Source organism: Chiloscyllium punctatum, chromosome 36 (assembly GCF_047496795.1).
Source record: "Chiloscyllium punctatum isolate Juve2018m chromosome 36, sChiPun1.3, whole genome shotgun sequence".
Lineage (NCBI taxonomy): Eukaryota > Metazoa > Chordata > Chondrichthyes > Orectolobiformes > Hemiscylliidae > Chiloscyllium > Chiloscyllium punctatum.
The window spans coordinates 43450525-43468842 of NC_092774.1; the positions used below are offsets into that span (position 1 = coordinate 43450525).

An 18318-nucleotide genomic window follows, 5' to 3' on the forward strand; every position below is an offset into this window, starting at 1 on the left:
TAATCAGAAGTACAAATAAATCTCATGGTAAACCGACAGCAGTCAATGTTTCAGTCGTACTAAGCGATGTTGTTAAAACCTGCACATAACTTGCAGTGATTGACTAACTGTTCTCCATAGATAGTTTAATGTTACTTTGGTAATAACTGTTTAAGTAAGCGTTTAAGCATTTTCAATTCATTGCACGCATCAGTCACATTTAAGATCAGTGATCACTTTTGTAAAAAAAGAAAGTAGCCACTATTCCAAATTGCATCTGTCGGTAAAAGATAATTAAGCTTAGACTCTGAAATGCAAGGAAAGCCTTGTCTTGTAAGTCTGATCGTTCTGAAGATCACTTGAAACGTTCCACCGCGCTACTGCAGGAAAAAATAAACCGTGTTTAAGTCTGTATGTGGCTCCGATGATTGTAATAAATGCAGAATGGAAATACTTTGACTTACTTATTCTTGGTTTGCATGTATAGGACTTCCAGAAAGATGATTTTGACCTTGATTGAAATGTGTGTGATACCCACTTGTGAGACACCAGCACTGCAGCTTGTTTACACGTGCAGACCTTTAGAGCCACTCGGCTTCACTCTGAGTAAACCACACTTATCCTCACCATTTTTGGCTGCACCCCTCCACCATGCAGAGCCCATGGGGTATCACGTGGTTAAATAAAATGATTGAAGATATCATGGTGTCAACTTGTTCAGTGTGCGAATCAGTTCTCCAAATTGGCCTTACCTTCATGTAGCCAGTCTTGCCAAGTACTCTACGTCCAGTCGTGACGTCCAGTCATAGTCTGTCGTATTTGTGTTGCATTTTCACAAGGATCCATGCTTGAGCCCTCATCCAGAGCAGGCTGCACGCATTCCATCACAGATATAATGCGAGCAAGCTCAGACTCCACTTCGACACTGATATCACATAATTCTCTCTCACAACCGTCTATTTTTCCTCTGTGTATGTCCAATACATCCTAAGACATGACATAACATCAAATAATGGAGAATCCAAAATCATTGTCCTCTGTTCTGTCGGCAACTCAGGTTCGTCACTCATTTTCATCATTCAGCTTTTGTCCATTTCCTGTGGTGACAGTTGTTTTCTTTTCTGACTAGAAATTCGACATAAATGGAATATCTAAGCCCATCAATCAACCCAACAGAAGGCTGCCATATTTCTGGTTTGTCTGCTTTCACCAAAATCATATGATTCAAACTGACTGTTTCACCCATTCGTTGTCCGCTATATATCTTTCACTCTCTATCGTCTTACATTTGCACAAAACTTAATTACCAGGCATATGAATTCGCAGAATTTCCCATTTACCCATCACTACTGAACTTTTCAACCATGTCTATTAATGCTTCCCTTGCAAAAGGCTTCCTCACTTATCGAAATGACATTCAGTGAGTCAAATTCGTGTTTGGATACCGTTACATTCACTTATCCAGTCTTTCCATATCTTCCATAGAACTTAGAACAATACAGTACAGAACAGGCCTTTCGGCCGTCGATGTTGCACCGACCTATGGACTTTTCTCAGCTCGCCCCCCACCCCCCCCCACACACTATCCCAAAATCATCCATGAGCTTATCTAAGGATTGTTTAAATCTCCCTAATGTGGATGAGTTGACGATCTTAGCAGGTAGTGAATTCCAGGCCCTTACCACTCCCTGTGTAAAGAACTTGCCTCTGACATCAATCTTAAATCTATCACCCATTAATTTGTAGTTATAATACGGTTATAATTCTGATACATTATGACGAATTGCACTCTTACAGCGTCATTCCTGCATCAGTGTAAAAATCGCTGCTTCGAACGTCACCCATGTCGAATCTCCACACTAACCCTGACTATTAGCAGGCGAAATCAGAATTCACCTGGACAATTAAAGCATCCATTTGAAGTATTATATGCGGATGCAAATCCATTATCAATTAGCTGATCCTATCGTTGGTGTGATAGCATTATGTCATTTCCAACCTGTGCACCAAACAGACCATTTTCCATGTATCAGTAGGTCTCCCAGCATCTGCGGAGAGAAAGCATTATCATTTTGTTCAAGTGACCTTCATTAAAACCAACGAGGAAGGGTCACTCGAAACGAAACCTTAACTCTGAGTTTTCTCCACCGATGCTGTCAGTTGCATTGGTATATAAATAGGAAGGATTTAGAAGATATGTGTCAAGTGCTGGCAGGTGGGACGAGATTGGGTTGGGATATCTGGTTGGCAGGGACGGGTTGGACCGACGGGTCTGATTCCGTGCTGTACATCTCTATGACTCTATGACTGTATGTTGTGAGTCTTTCAAGCAATCTTTGCTTTAGTTTCTGATTTACAAGATCAACAGATTTCTTTTCCTTTTTTAATTTAAAGTGTCATGGCTGAAATATCGCACACAGTAAGCTGAAACCAATGCAGCAATCTGGGGAGTTGTTTGGTAGATTTGTGTCTGGTTTCAACTGCATCTACGATGCCTCATTTCCCCCAATAAACTACATTTTAACATGGGAGGAAACAGTGTTTAGCAAAGCATTTGCAACATTCCGAATCTGCAAGGCACAAATTTCACATTGGCTATTCTGATTCGATGTTTTTCGTGAGGTTAAGTGTTCTGATTAGTTTATGAGGGAGGAATGCAAAGGATTGTGGTTCTGAAATGTATACATGACCACGAAAGCCTACACCATTGATCAGGTGTAAGATAGCACGCTCAGGTAACCTGCTTTGGTAAACATACATGTCTGAACAGCTGTTCATGAATGTGATGAAATGTTTTGACATTCAGTAGTTTTCGCAGTTTCATGACATGAGATACTTATTCTCAGTAGATTGCATCTCCGCATGTGACACTCTGCTTTGCTTTTCGATGTGACATAATTCCATGTTGAAAGGCATATCTGTGCGTGGATAGATCTGTTCAACGTGATGTGACAACTGTTCGTGCTGGATTGGTGCTTGGAGAGTTCATTTTCAATTGTCTGTTCTGTGTATCCGTACATGAGGCTGTCTCTGAGTGGTAAAATTTCGAAACAAGTTTTGCTTTTGATGAGTTTCCCCGTGGTCGGCAATTGTACAAAATACTGAGGCATGGGATTCAGTGTGCTTTCACGGTTTGGATCAAAAATTGGCTAGCTGAACGAAGAAGGTGGTGTTTGATGGGAAATATTCTTCGTGGAGTTCAGTTACTAGTGGTGTACTGCAAGGATAGTTTTGGGATCCACTGCTGTATGTCATTCTTATAAATAATTTAGATGCGGCATAGAAGGATGGCTTAGTAAATTTGTGGCTGACACTAAGGTCGGTAGACTTGTGGATGTTGCCGAAGGATCCTGTGGATTACAGAGAGACATAGATAAACTATAGAGCTGTGCTCAGATGCGACAAATGGAGTTTAATGTGGAAAGGTGTGACGTGATTGACTTTGGAAAGAATAGCAGGAATAAAGAGCACTGGGCTTATAGTAAGATTCTTGATTGTGGAGAGGAACAGACAGCTCTCAGTGTCCATGTACATAGATGCTTGAAAGTTGCCACCCAGGTTGATAGTGTTGTTATAAGGCATACAGTGTGTTATCTTTATTTGTTAGAGGGATTGAGTTTCGGAGTCACACGGTCATGCTGTAGCTGTGCAAAACTCTGGTGTGGCCGCACTTGGAGTATTTTATACAGTTCTAGTCACTGCATTATAGGAAGGATGTGGAAGCTTTGGAAAGGATTCAAACGATATTTACTATGATTTTGCCCGGCATGGAAATAAGACCTTATGAGCAAAGTCTGACTGACTTGAGGCTGTTTTCATGAGAGAGATGAAGGTTGGAGGTGACTTAATTGAGACATACAAGATAATCAGAGAGTTCGATAAGGTGGACAGTGAGATCGTTTTTCCTCGGATCACAATGGCTCACTCGAGAGGACATAGCTTTAAATTGCGGGACGATAGTTATAGGACAGATGTCTGAGGTAGTTGCTTTACTCAGAAAGTAATAGGGGATTGAACGCACTGCCTGCAAGAATAGCAGACTCGCCAACCTAATGACACTTAAATTGTCATTGGCTAGGCATATGGACGAGAATTGAATAATGTAGGTTAGATATACTTCAGATTGATTTCACAGGTCGGTGCTACATCGATGGGCCTGTACTGCACTCTCATCTTCTAAGTTCTGTGTTCTTTGTGGTATCTGGTTCTTCAGTGGCTGTTTTGTTGTATATTAGAAATACCGTGATGTATACTGTCCAGTTATACTGTGCTGGTGGGGATGTCAGTAACTACAGCAGATTCCTCAGGTCATGTAATGGGGTATCTATCCATGTCGGAAATTTCGTTTGAATTGAAGAATGATGCTGCTGCTAACATAGAATCTGTACATGTACAATCTTACGTAACATGATGACAATACAAACGGTGAAGCTTTTTATGTGGTATCTGTTCATGCTAAAAAAAACCTCATTTACTGAGGGTTCCATGACATTACGTGTTGGTTAGTTGTTGAAACGCATAAGCCACCATTCTATATCAGCTGTTTGAAGCATACGTTTTGGATAGACAGAACTGAAATAAAGTTTTCGAACTGCCTTCTATCCACTTCTCAATTTCGCAGTAAATATCCATTGTGCCAAAATATCTGCTTGCCATCGTAACTCGTCATTTTCATTGTTCTCTCCTCAGTCACTCGATACCAACTCACCCAGCTCCACTGAAGTCTTGTTATCAATTGCATATGTGTAAATTAAACTGATTTGCTTTTGGGATGCGATCGATGCCAGTTGCAGCTGTTGCTGAGAGCACACAGCAGGTCAGTTCATACCGAAATGGCATTGAGAGACTAAAACCCCAGACGTGAGCTTTGAATGCATTCTGTGAAACAGTATATTAAAGTACGAGAATTCTGCGATCGTGATTGTTTTGGATGAAATGTCCAACTGCCTGAATACATTATGAGCAGTAATTTCTTTGCATCAACTATACTGGTGTGAATTCAAGATTTCTTGATGACAGGCATTATATTGGCATTAATTAAGGTTTCATTAATTTGAAGAAAACATTGCGTCAGTCGAAATGGAATACATAAACTATCATTCTATTGTTGGACGATTGTTACAAGTGAAGTAGTGTAAGGAACAACATTTGTGCACTCGTTATTCCTAAGCTGCATCAATGATTATGAGGACACCATGCAAGATTTCCAGCATTGTCAGTGGCAATTAACTACGTGGTTCGTGATAAGAAAGCAAGGAGGATCCAAACTGATATGGACAGAGATCAGATGGATTATTTTGTAGATTAATTACAATTTTTTCCTCTTTGGCATAACGGCCCTCAATGAGGAGTATCTCTGAAAAGCCAGGAGAATGGGAAATGTTAATGCTAAAAGGGAATTGTGAGTCTGACTATATTAGTTATTGAAATCTAACAAATGCAAGAAAGAGATGGAATGCTAAGAGGGTTGGTGTAACAACAGCAATCGATAAAACGAAGGAGTCGAGCATTGCCTTGTGGAAGTGAAGCCGATGGCATGCCCTTGCCTGCATGAATAGGGCTGAGATGGGGTTCATCCACAGTGTCAAGGTTCTGGAAGTGATTACGACCAACAACCTGTCTGGTCTACCCATGTCGTCTCAATGTTCAAGGGAACAAAAGAGCATCTCTACTTCCTCAGGAGGCTGAAGGAAATTTGATATGTCAACAAGCACTCTTATCAATTTTCACAAATGCACCATAGACAGCCTTCTCTGTGCATACATCATAGTGTGATTTGGCAACAGCTTCTCCCATTACCACAAGAAACTACAAGAGTCATGAACACAGCCCCGTCCATAACATAACCCAGCCTTCCAGCCATAGAAGAGGTGTTGATTTTCCATTGTCTTGGGAAACCAACTAATTGAATCAAAGACTACTTTCACTGCTGCTACGTTTTCTTCCAGCCTCTTCTCTCAGACAGAAGACATAAAAGCTTGTGCACATGAGCAAACATATTCAAGAATATCTTCTTCCCTGCTGCTATTAGATTCCTGAATGGAACTCTCAAATATTATATTTCATGTTGATCTCGCTGTGTTCCTCTTATCTGCAGCTGTAACGTTTTATGTTCGCTCTGTCCGAGGACCCTATATACTTTGTTTGATATGATCTGCCTGCACTGCACCTAGGTATGTGTCAATAATAATTCCAATCAAATCAAAGTTGTTAGAAAGCAATGAACAGCAACTATGTTTTAAGGAGTTCAATCGCACGTAAATTTAAACATGAATGCACATATTGCTTCAAATTTGTGGCATTGCTAAGATTGGACCGAGACATAGTGCAAAATCTATTACCTTCACTTAAGTTAGGATGCAATTTCCTTTCAAATGAATTGTGATGGACATCCAGATGACAAATTTGTGAGATTGTCGGACCGTCCCATGAAATGACTTTGAAGAGACTGCACTAATAGTCTGAGCTAATCGAATAATGAGAGATTGACCGAGCATGTGCATGACAGTGTACCGTTGGTGTTTGATGTTAACGACATTAGTGGCAATGTGGATGTATGGAAACATTACCCGAGGTAGGCAATCCAATACTATCTAGAATGGTGAATCAGTATCAAGGAGTGGAACGGTCTGCTCCATGCTTTCATATTCCTGTCATCTCAACAGCAGCAAGCTACAGAATCGAAGATAATTAAAGCAAAAAGGACAGTAGCAAATCAACGAGAGAATGAATAAAATGATGGAAAAGTTAAGGCATTCCTAAGTATTCTTTCATTGAGCTATTTCAGGGAAGAAGGGGAATAATGAAAGCATTGGGGCGAACAGGAGTGGCCATTGTAACTGTTTCTGACAGAATTCTTTGTCTTCACTAAGGAGGGAATTAATGCAAAGAGTGTAATTAAAAAAGGATTCCAGTAAAATTTTACTTTAAATAATAATGAGAATGAAAGTATTGTAGAGTCAAACCTCCTGGAAAGTGCATATATATTTCGTGGTAAAAGGAACCCAGTGAGGTAATAATAGATGCTCAAAGGATCATTTGACAGTTCTCACGAAATGTATGTGAGGTAGCAGACGATTATAATTGTAAGTCTACAACTATTCCAGCCTCGAAAATGTCTTGATGGTCGACCAGAAAGTTAAAGACCAGTTAGTCTGTACTCCATGGAGCGCAATTTACGATAACCAATTTTGAGAGGTTTAGGTGGAATGGTACTAAGAAAGAGATGGACTAATCATGGAAAGTCAGAATGAATTTGTGGAGTGAACATCGTGTGTTTTGAAGTTGAGCGATTTCTTTTGGTGCAATAGCATCAAGGGGACTCTTAGGGATAGCATTTCGGTAATGTCTAAATGGATATAGTGAGGCACTCGCCAAGTTCCAACGTAGAAGACTTGACAGAAAAATAAAGCCCATGAAATACAAGAGAATGCCAAGTTTGATTACAAAATTGTGTCACCGACAGGAAGCAAAATGTTTAACAATGGAGAATGTGTTCCTTTGTTTTTGACCATCTCCAGTGTTGTATGACACGACTTAGTGTTTTATCGCTCGGAATTGGAGGTGTACATTCATGATTTATAGTTAAATGTTAAAGTTTTGATTTGGATTTCGTTGATGATACAGAGGCAGTGGCGTCATTTACATTAATGATAATGGCTGTCAAATGCAGCTCTATATGACTGGTTCAGTTCTGCTGGTGAAATATGATAATTTGAATTCAGTCTGTAAGTGAGAATATATGAAGTGAAGAGGATGTCAGAAACTTTACAGCATACGTCCACCGGTCCATGATTGCTGAAGTACAGGTGCTGAAGTGATTTTTTAAAAAAAGGCATGTGTGAACCATTGAGATGTTTTCCTGCTTTTGATGGAATGTTGAACACAAAATATATTCAATGCTCGAACTCTGTGATTTGTGTATTGAAGCAAATGCAGCAGTTTTGTGTCGAGTCCAAGTCACCACGTTCGTGGAAAGGCAAAATTGTTCAGGATAGAGGACACCATGTTATACAAGAGTGTTGTGAGAAATTTTAAATGGATGTACCATTGTTGTTTTCCTCCCAAGACAGGCGGCAGAGTTCTAACTACATTGAACAATACAAAATAATGAGGGGTTTATATAGTATGGGCAGCGACGTCATGGTATTATTGCGGGGAAATTCATTAATGTATTTTAGACAAGAAAAGTAATTTGTTTTACAGTCACATTCTGTAATTAGATCAAACTAACTGATCATCGTTTAACCAGAGGGTACCTTTTAGGACGACATGGGAAGTAAGGGAGAGAAAAGCATTTCCATCCGATGTTGAGGGCTGTCTGGGATTTGCTTCCTGGTTTGATGGTTGAGACAGAAATCCTCAAGTTATTTGGAAGCAGTTTGGATGTGAAACTGGGGTGGTGTGTCCTTCAGGTAATGCTGTATGGTTCTATAGTTCTGTGCAATTTCATTCATAACGTGATCGCTAAATTGATCTCTGCAAACCTGTCAATGGAACTTTATTAGTGGGAGCTGTTTTGAACTTAGAATGAATCATTTTGGATCAAGGTATCAGTCAGTTGGAGAAATGTGCATTAATTACAGAAATTGAGCCATGATATAAAACAGGAAAAAAAGGTGGTCAAATAATTGATTGGTTTTTTTACGAGGAAACAAAGTTGAAATGCTGGCCTGAAATTGCAAGAGGAAGAGAATCAGTACTTTTCTACAATTGTCAAGTCACAGAATACATTTCGGAATTGAGAAAACATATATAGTGATCTGTACTGAACAGGCCACTGGTTAAATCTTTATATGAGAACTGGCGTTCTCTTACCCATTCCCAATCGTTGCCTATTTCATGTAATCTTTAATACCTATTTAGCATCTGATTCCAGTTAATGCCTACGAATGTTCTGCACTGAGTGATGTCAAGTGTAATTATTTTAGATGGATTTTCTTTAATTGTTGTTGGTATCAAAAGGCAAGATATTAGTTGGTGGTCACCAGATGCTGTTGTCATCCTCACTTTTTTCTCCGAACGTGAAAAGCGCAATTGTATGGGATATTAATACACTTTACAGATCCATAGATGCACAGAATCATAACAGCACAGAAAAGACTCTTTGCTCAATCGTTTCTGCTCCAACGTGAACTAAACGTGCACTAATTGCAATTTCCTGCACTTGTCCCATATCCTTGAATATTGTGATATTTGAAGTATATTTCCATTTCTTTAAACTTTGCAAGGTTTCCAGCCAACGTGAGAAGTTGTTGACAGTTAGGAACAAGGGAAACTTGAAGACCTTCTACAGGTATATCAGGAATGCAAGAATGACTGGAGTAAGATTAGGCCAATCAAAGATAGCTTTGGAAAGTTGTGTGTGGAATCTGAGGACATAACTGAAGTGCTTAATGAATACTTTTCGTCAGTTTTCACTTTGGAAAAGGGAAATGTTTGTGAGAAGGCAGAGATGCAGACTATAAGAATTGATGGGATTACCCTTGACAAAGTGGAGGTTTTCGAAATTTTGGAAGATCTGAAAATAGTTAAGACCCCTTGGCCAGGTGGGGTTTATCCTTGAATGCTCGGTGAAGCCAGTGAACAGGTTGCAGAGCCCATTGCTTCGATCATTATGTCACCATTCCTGACAAGAGTAGTGCCAGAAAACTGGATGATAACAAATGTTGTTCCCTTGTTTAAGAAGGAGAGTCGGGACAACCCAGATAATTATAGGCCAGTGAGCCTTACAGTGGGTTATAAGAGCTTTATGATTATCTGGAAAGGAATGATTTGATTAGGGATAGTCAACACGTTTTTGCGAAGTGTGGGTCGTGTCTCACTCACCTTATTGAGTTCTTCGAGAAGGTGAAAAAGAAGGTGGATGAAGGTCAAGAGGTTGATATGACGTATTTGGACTTCAGTAAGGCGTTTGATGGGATTCCACGTGGTAGTCTACTGTACAAACTATGGAGTTTCGGGATTGAAGGTGATTTAACGGTTTGGATCAGAAATCGGCTAGCTTAAAGAAAATAGAGGATGGTGTTCGATGGGAAATGTTCATCCTGGTTCTTGGTTATCAGTGGCATGCTGCAAGGGTCTGGTCTGGGGGCACTGCTGTTTGTCATTTTTATAAATGATCTGGATGTGGGCGTTAAAGGATGAGTTAGTAAATTTGTGGATGACACTAAGGTAGGCAGAGTTGTGGTTAGTGCCAAAGGATGCTGTGGGCTACAGAGGGACACAGTTAAGATGCAGAGCTGGGCTGAGAAGTGGGAAATGGACATTAATGTGGAAAAAGTGTGAGGTGGTTCACTTCAAAGAAGTAACGGGTACGCAGTGTACTGGGTTTGAGGTAAAATGTTTGGCAGTGGAGATGAACAGACCGATCTCGGTGTCCAGGTGCATAAATCCCTGAAAAATGCCACCCAGTTTGATAGGGTTGTTAAGAAGGCATATGGTGTATTCGCGTTTATTGGTAGGGGAATTGAGTTTCATAGTCACAAGATCATGCTTCAGTTGTCCAAGATACTGGTAAGGCCGCACCTGGAATATTGCATGCAGTTCTGGTCACCACACTATCAGAAGGACGTTGATGCTTTGGAAAGGGTTCAGAGGACATTTACTAGGATGTTGCCTGGCATAGAAATAAGGTCTTTTGAAGAAAGGCTGAGGGAACTGAGGCTGTTTCCGTGGGAGAGAAGAAAGTTGAGAGGTGTCTTAATCAAAATATATCAGATCATAACATGGTTAGACAGCAGTGAGAGCCTTTTTCCTCGGATGGTGATAGCTAACATGAGGGGACTGAGCTTATACCGAGGGCTGTTAGATTTAGAACAGATATTCGGGGTAGTTTCTTCACTCAGAGATTGCTAGAGGCGTGAAATAGACTGCCTGCAGTAGTAGACTCGCCCAAGTTAAGAGCATTTAAATGGGTCATGGGAATACGTAGAGATAATAATGGAATGGTGTAGGTTTGAAGGGCATCAGAGCATTTTCGCAGGTCGGTAAAGCATTGAAGCCCGAAGGGTCTGCACTGCGCTTTAACGTTCTATGTTCGATGTTCAATGTTCTATGTTACCTCGCCAATCTGTGCATTCCAAATTCTCTTGACGTGTTGAATGACACTCTGAACCTCATGCCCCTGTCGTGATTGACTCCTCAACCAAGGGGAGCAGGTGTTCTCTATTAAAACTTTCCATACCTCTCGTAATCGTATACACGTAAATCATTACCCCTTCTGTCTACTCTGTTTTGAAGAAAATGATCCAAACCTATCTAGGGTCATAGCATAGCTCATTTTCTCCGTCCCAGGCAATATCCTGGTGAACCGTCCCTCTCTCCCCTCTGATCCTATCACATCCTTCCTGCCATGACAAGATCAGAACTGGACATCGTACTCCAAACCTGGCCTGACTGAAGCTTCGTACAAGTCCAAAATTACTTCTTTATGCTCTATGGCACAACAGATGAAAACAAGTGTGCCCTAACACTACTTCACCTTGTTTCTTCTTCCAAAGCATATTATCTCGCACTTATCAGCGTTTATTATCACCTGTCTTAGGTCTCCAATCACCCAATAGGATTTTCACTATTTACTACTCTTCCAAATGTGGTATCTTCTGCAAGTTTGCTTCATATTCCTCCTCCCCCCACATTTTTATCTGAATTTTTTGTGTATCTAACGAACATTAAGGGTCCTTAAACTGCTCGGAGTGGTGTACCGTTTCACACAAGGCTCCAGTGATCCAAACAGTCTTCTATCATTGTCTTTGGGTTCTATTACAGTGCCAGTTTCTGATCTGGCGTGAACGTTTTTGCTCAGGTCCATGTGCTTTAACTGTCTCTAATAATGTGCAGAAAGAGGTCTTTCAAAAGCTTTGATGCAATCCATATATAAACTACATCATCTGATCTCCTGTTGTCCAAACATTTTATTGCATTTTCAAAAATTTCCAACAAATTTGTTAGACATGACATCCCTCTGAGAAAGTCATGTTTACTCTTCTCTGCCCTCTATTGCCTGTTCTCACAACTATACAGTCTACTCTGTCATGGAAGTTCCATGATAGAACATTAATTTCTTTACTGAAGTTTACTCAGTCTGACAAAGAATGTATTAAATATCACACAATTGCCAGTGCCTTGATATTAGAGAAAATTTACCTGGGTTATTTTTTGTCGCCGTGACTAATTTTTCAAAAACATTTCTCCAGTAATTGCAGGTATTCCTGAAATAAAAGAGGACCCGGTAGACTATGACATCGAAGAAAATGAACAAGAACATTTCGATGGAGATGCCAACAGTTCATTATCCATTATGACGTTTGTCGTCCTGTTTATTCTCAGTACGCTGTACAGCACATTTGTAACTGTGCTTAAGGTAATAACACATTTTAATAGCTGTGTTACATTCGGCTTTCATAGATGAAATCATGCTAATCTGCACATAATAACGCAGAGCTATTACTCAAAAAAATCATTAATTCTCTTCAAATTGATCTTGAGTGATTAACTGCCGTCTTGAATAAACGTCCTCATGGGATGATTGCATAGAGGAATGCAAGCACACATTTTAAAAAAAAATCCGGGATTTAGGAACCAAAATATGTCAGTCATTGAAATAATGCTTCACTCGTAGTGTCTGCTCATAAAAGGGTAGAAAACGTTTTTTTTTGAAAAAAAGGCAGTTCATACTTGGTGGTAATAAGCTAGACACGGTGAAATATATTGAGACCCGAGAGTATAAAGGTAAAAAAATACATCGAAAGAAGTTCAGCACAAATTGTTTCAAATAATTCTGCATCTCCATGAACGAATGAGGAAAATATTAGTTAATGAATCAGATTAACTAATTAGTTTAGTTTAGATTAGTTTAGTTCAGATTAATTAATGAATCAGATTAACTAGTGACAGATCCAAGTTAATTTATAGGAAAAGCATGAGAGGCGACTTTATTTGTAACATGCAGGATTCTTCCAGATCTTTACAGGATAGTTGCAGAAATATTTTTTAAAAATATATCTTATAAAACCAGATTCTAGCCCACCATTTGCATTTGGAACCGCGAGTTTTCAGAGCACTGCTCCTGTGAAGTGTGATTTTTAGCTTTATCCACCCCAGTCCAATACCAAATCCTCGACATCATGCAGAAAGATTGTTTGACTTGGTGGTGGGTTAATACAGTCACAGAACGCACAAACGCAATTTCTGCAGAGTTGTGCCGATCTAACTATTCTACTCGCACATTCCAGCATTTGAGTTGTATGTTAGAATTCTTGAAGTGGTCATCCACGTAAACATTTAAATATTAAAAAGTTCTTTTTCTCACTTCTACTACCCTCCGAGGCATTGCCTTGCAGATGCCCAGTACCGTCTGGCTGAACAAATACTTCATAAAATTCATTCTGATACACCGACCCATCATTTTCCATTATGTTACTTCCTTACTGAACACCTAATTAAAGGAAACAATAGTTTCCCATCTACCCTGGCCATTTGTAGTCATGTACATCTAAATCACGTTCCCCCATCTGTTTTCTCTGTTGTAAAGAAAACAACCAGGATGAACAAAGCATCTGTTAATATTTAGAGCTCTCCAGCGCTGCTTAATCTTCTACAAACTCCCTCCACTTAAAACAAAATTCCTTGGTGTCGTGCTGTAAACAGAACTACACACAGTAATCCAGCTGTGGACTCACCAAAGTTTTGTAAAACTCCAACATAACCGCCCTGATCTCACATCTCTAAAATACGCACTGATAAAGGCAAGGGTCCAGAATGTCTTCTTAAAAAAACGGCACTGGACATCCACACAATTTTGAGTGGGCAACTCTAACATCTCCAGCATATTTTTTAAGAGGAATTGGTTCATCACATCACTCCCTATTATGTTGGCACTAATTAATACTGCTACCAAACATACTTCTGTACTCTGTGACAATCATCATCAATATCACCATTAGATAATGATGATTGAGTTACCAGTTCAATACATAGGTTTGATGGATCTCAAGAGTTATTCTGTTTCACTGCATTTCGCTCAGAACTAATGTCAACCACCTTGTATAATCCACCTTAATAGAAATTCACCATGATCACTGCAACCATCCAAAATACATTTGATGTTTGAAGGCACGGCATCGTTTGAGTGACTCTGCATCATGCAGAATCTACTACCAATATATCCTTCTTGCCATGTGCCCTCTGCACCCAAACACAAAGTTAAGAATTCGGTGTAACTATAACAGGATGTCCCGCTCATTGTGTCCCACACATAGCCTTGAATTATTAATTTGTAATCTATTAGTGAAAGACAGAAGCTCTGAAGAAAGTTCACTGACCTGCAGCATTAAATCTGGTTTCACTGTACAGATGCTGCCGGAGGTTTTCCATTAATTTCAAAATTTGTATTTGATTTCCAGTATCCACAGAACTTTAGCTTTTTGATTAATGAAAATGCTTTGTCTGAGAGAAAAAAAATCCTGCATGACAATTGGTTGCTTTGTAAACAGGTGAAAGCCTCATTTCACGGGGCACCCGATTGAAATAGTGAAGAAGATTCATAGATTTTGTTTTGGGATTTTCAAGGAGTAGTCAACGGCCTTATTATAATTTTATGTTTTAATCTGTTATGCTTAAATAATACAGACAGACATATGGTGTCGTCAGTTCATTCTTTCAGCTTTGCTAGAGCATTGAATACTGGAATTTCCCACTCTATCTTTAGGAACTTGATTCTCAGCAGTTTGCCGATATATGCTGCATAGTGCACTTTTACATTTTGTCCTTAACTGGCCTCTGAAACACAAAATTGCCCCAGCATTACTGCACTAGCGATCGCTTTGTCAACTGCAAGCTCGGTTTTCAGTGAGGCCATTCTAAATTGCAAGCAGGATGATGGCGTCGAGTGAAAATCAATTCAATTAATTTATAAACAGGAACTCAGAATTTGCTGATGTTTTGTAATAAAATTTGAACTGTCTTCGCCAACTGTAAACAACCTTACATTTGCCCAAAAGAGAGAAAATGCTGGAAAATATCAGCAAATTTGGCAGCATCTGTAAGGAGAGAAAAGAGCAGACGTTTCGGGTCTAAATGACCCTTTGTCAAAGCTAAAAAAAAGGGAGAAATAGGGAGGTATTTATACTATTCTGAGAGAAGGTGAGTCGTGGCTCCAGAAGCAAAGGTAGCAATAAAGAGGTGATAATGACAGTACAGAGAGAGATTATAGGGAGATTAGGAGCTGTGAATGACCAAGGCTGAAGCCAGAAGTATGTGGCAAAATATGTGAGGGATGGGGTGGGGAGGCGGTGGGGAGGGGGCGTGGGGGGGAATCAGAGAAGCAGAGGCAAAATGGAAAACAGGGCGGAAGGGTAGCAAAGGGGGAAGAGGAGAGGAAAAAGATGATGAGAGAGTGGGGAGCGAGAGAAAGAGAGACAATCAAGCAATAATAGGTACAGAACAGTGAAAAAATAGAAAAAAAGAAATAAAATAAATGAAATGAAATTATGGAGCAAAATGAAAACAGAGGGGTCGAGATGTTGAATGTTGTTGAATTCAATGTTGAGACCGGCAGGCTGTAACATGCCGAGTTGGAAGATGAGCTGTTGTTCCTCCAGTTTGTGTTGAGCTTCACTGGAACATTGCAGCAGGCCAAGGACAGACTTGTGGGCATGGGAGCAGGATTGTGTATTGAAATGGCAAGCCACGGGAAGGTCCGGGACCTGATTGCATCCAGAAGAAAAGGTAGCAACAAATAGGTGATAATGACAGTGTAAATAGTATAAATACCTCTCTATTACTCCCTTTTTTTTTGCTTTGAGAAGGGGTCAGTTATACTCGAAACATCAGCTCTTTTCTCTCCTTACAGATGCTGCCAGACTTGCCGGGATTTTCCAGCATTTTCTCTTTTTTGGTTTCAGATTCCAGCATCCGTCGTAACTTGCTTTTTTCTTACATTTTCCCACGCGGGCCGTGATCTGCCTTTATTTCCTCGTATTCGCTATGCTACTGAACTTAATCTCCTCTACAAAACATGAATCTATGCTTCATTTATTTTTCTTCCAAGTCCAAATTTCTCTTAGTACGTTGCATACTTGAAGAAACGTCTAACCAGAGTTGAGGTTACCTGCTCATGGAGTTTTGTCAATCCTTTCCAGATCACAAAACAAACCACTCTATTTCATAATGATAGTCTGCGATTTGCCTCTTGTGTCTGCTTCAGAATATTAAACGTTTTTATAGATTTTCTTCTCGTAATTATTGGACTTTTGCTCTCTGCAGGTGAACTGACCATCACTGATGAAAACAATTACTTCTGACTTCATTGAAAGCTTGTGTATGAAGCTCCATCAGATGCTGATTTGAAATGGCATTGAATTGATTTTTGCTCTCAATCATAATGGCCCTTCCACGCTATCACTTCAACGTGTATTTTAATGTGATCTCAACTCAGGAATGAGAACTATTTGCATATTGTTGGTCCATAACGTTTATCTTCACCCTTTCTTTTTGAAGTGTTGGTGTTAAAGAAATTTAATGAAACTGCCACAAGCTGAAAAAATCACTCTTCCCCATTTAAATAAGCTGAAGACGAATCGTTGAAAGTTGCCAATTGTCGGCAACATTTGAAAAAAATGAAGTGTATCCTATGTTACTCACCTGCTAGAGATGTGTTCAATACATCTTTGAGAAAGGTAACCAGAGAAACCTTCCAAACAGGCACGCGATCATGTATAGAATTCTTACCCAAAAGCATGAGATAGATAAAAGCCTATTAATTTGACAGAATGTCGAGTCATTACGAGAGAAGACATAGAAAATGTATTTTCCAAGAATTGGAAACGCATCTACAAGTATGAGTATTTTTCTCCGCACTGTTGTCATTAATTATCTGACAGTGAGAGCCGAGATTTCCTCTGTTCAGCATTTTTATTTGCGAAGTGATAAGGCTATCAATGCTGAGTTTGAGCATTGAGCTGGAACGATTGAGAATATCTTCAGGATATTTCGAGATACAGAGCCCAGAGAACACTTAGTAAAAATTCTTGAGTGTAGCATACAATTTGATTAGACCTTGAAAAAGTCGCAGGATTTCACAGTCTCGTAGAAAATCAATGGACGCTGTACACTGCCATTACTATTCGTAATACCACATATGTGGAAATGTGTTCCAATATAATTGCCTATTTCAAACAATGGTTACGAATTCCCAGAAACATTGTTGTTATGAGACAATAGGTGCACTAAAGCAATTTCATGAAGGGCTATTTTCAAACAGAGTTCAAATGATTCATTGTCTCTCTGTACGAACAAAAACAAAAGAAGTCTAACTGGCACCAGATACTGTGTAACATCACAGTTAAAAATTAGCTGATTTCTGTGCTGTTTATTTTGCTGCAAACCTTCCAAGTTGCAATTGAAGTGATTAAATGTAAGAGAATACATTTTGTTTTGAGTGGATCAGAGATTCATTCTTGAAATTAATGAGCCATTCAAAGCCTTGTAAGCTCTTTTGCTTTCTCAGTACCTTCACTCTATTCCCACATGTGTTTTCAAGCCTTTGAGTTACTTTTATTGACAAGCCTGCAATTCTTATGATTTTCAAAATAAATGAAGTGTCAGAACTTGCACTCATTTATGCAAACTGAAGAAATGTAATGCTGCCAACAATAGATATCACTGTTGTAATATAATTTAGTTATTGCCTTTCCACTGTTGTAATATAATTTAGTTATTGCCTTCCTATTCTGTCAAGGCAGTGGTGTGAAATGTACTTGCTATTATCTAATCCATATTGCCAATCATTTCTATGTTGTTGAAATCCTGACCTTCAATCTAACATGTTTTCAAAATGTAATGTTATTCAGTTCGTTCCACTGATTATGTCAGTTTTCACAGATTTTCGCCTCATTAATGATTTTCCTTTTGCAAATAAAATCAGTTTTTAATTTAGCAACCGCTGTGCAGAGCTTTATTCATTTACTTTCAGTTTGCTGGCCGTAACAATCGTCAGATTGAATTGAAACTCAGTCCTGTTAAGGAGGAAGCATTGACACTCTCAAACCTTATTGCCCATCTACAAACTCTCCTTGCGAGATCAGACGTTTTTATCTGCTACAATCTCTGTTACATAGGCGACTGCAGAGTATGTCAGAATGTTAACTGAATTGAAGGAGTATTGGCAGGCACTGTTTGATCCCTTGCAATGTATGTCCTTGCATGTATGCAGAGTAGAGCAACGAGGTTTGATAATTATCATGCAACAAAGATGAGGGATAAAACGTCATTGAATTACTGCCACAGATATGAGTCATCAATGGAATCTAGTTTTCAGTTCTAAATTCTTCCTGAAAG

At 39.4% G+C, this 18318-nt stretch overlaps 1 long non-coding RNA gene across 2 annotated transcripts; it reads left to right on the top strand.

Annotated features, from left to right (window-relative positions):
- LOC140460453 (uncharacterized) lies at positions 1–16505 on the top strand. 2 transcript variants are annotated; one of them, XR_011954105.1, is made up of 3 exons: positions 1–27; positions 12177–12343; positions 16246–16505. It is a non-coding gene; the product is annotated as an uncharacterized lncRNA (long non-coding RNA). The 2 variants fall into 2 exon arrangements; XR_011954104.1 differs by lacking the exon at positions 1–27 and adding an exon at positions 8948–9274.
- Positions 16506–18318: the final 1813 nt, after the last annotated feature.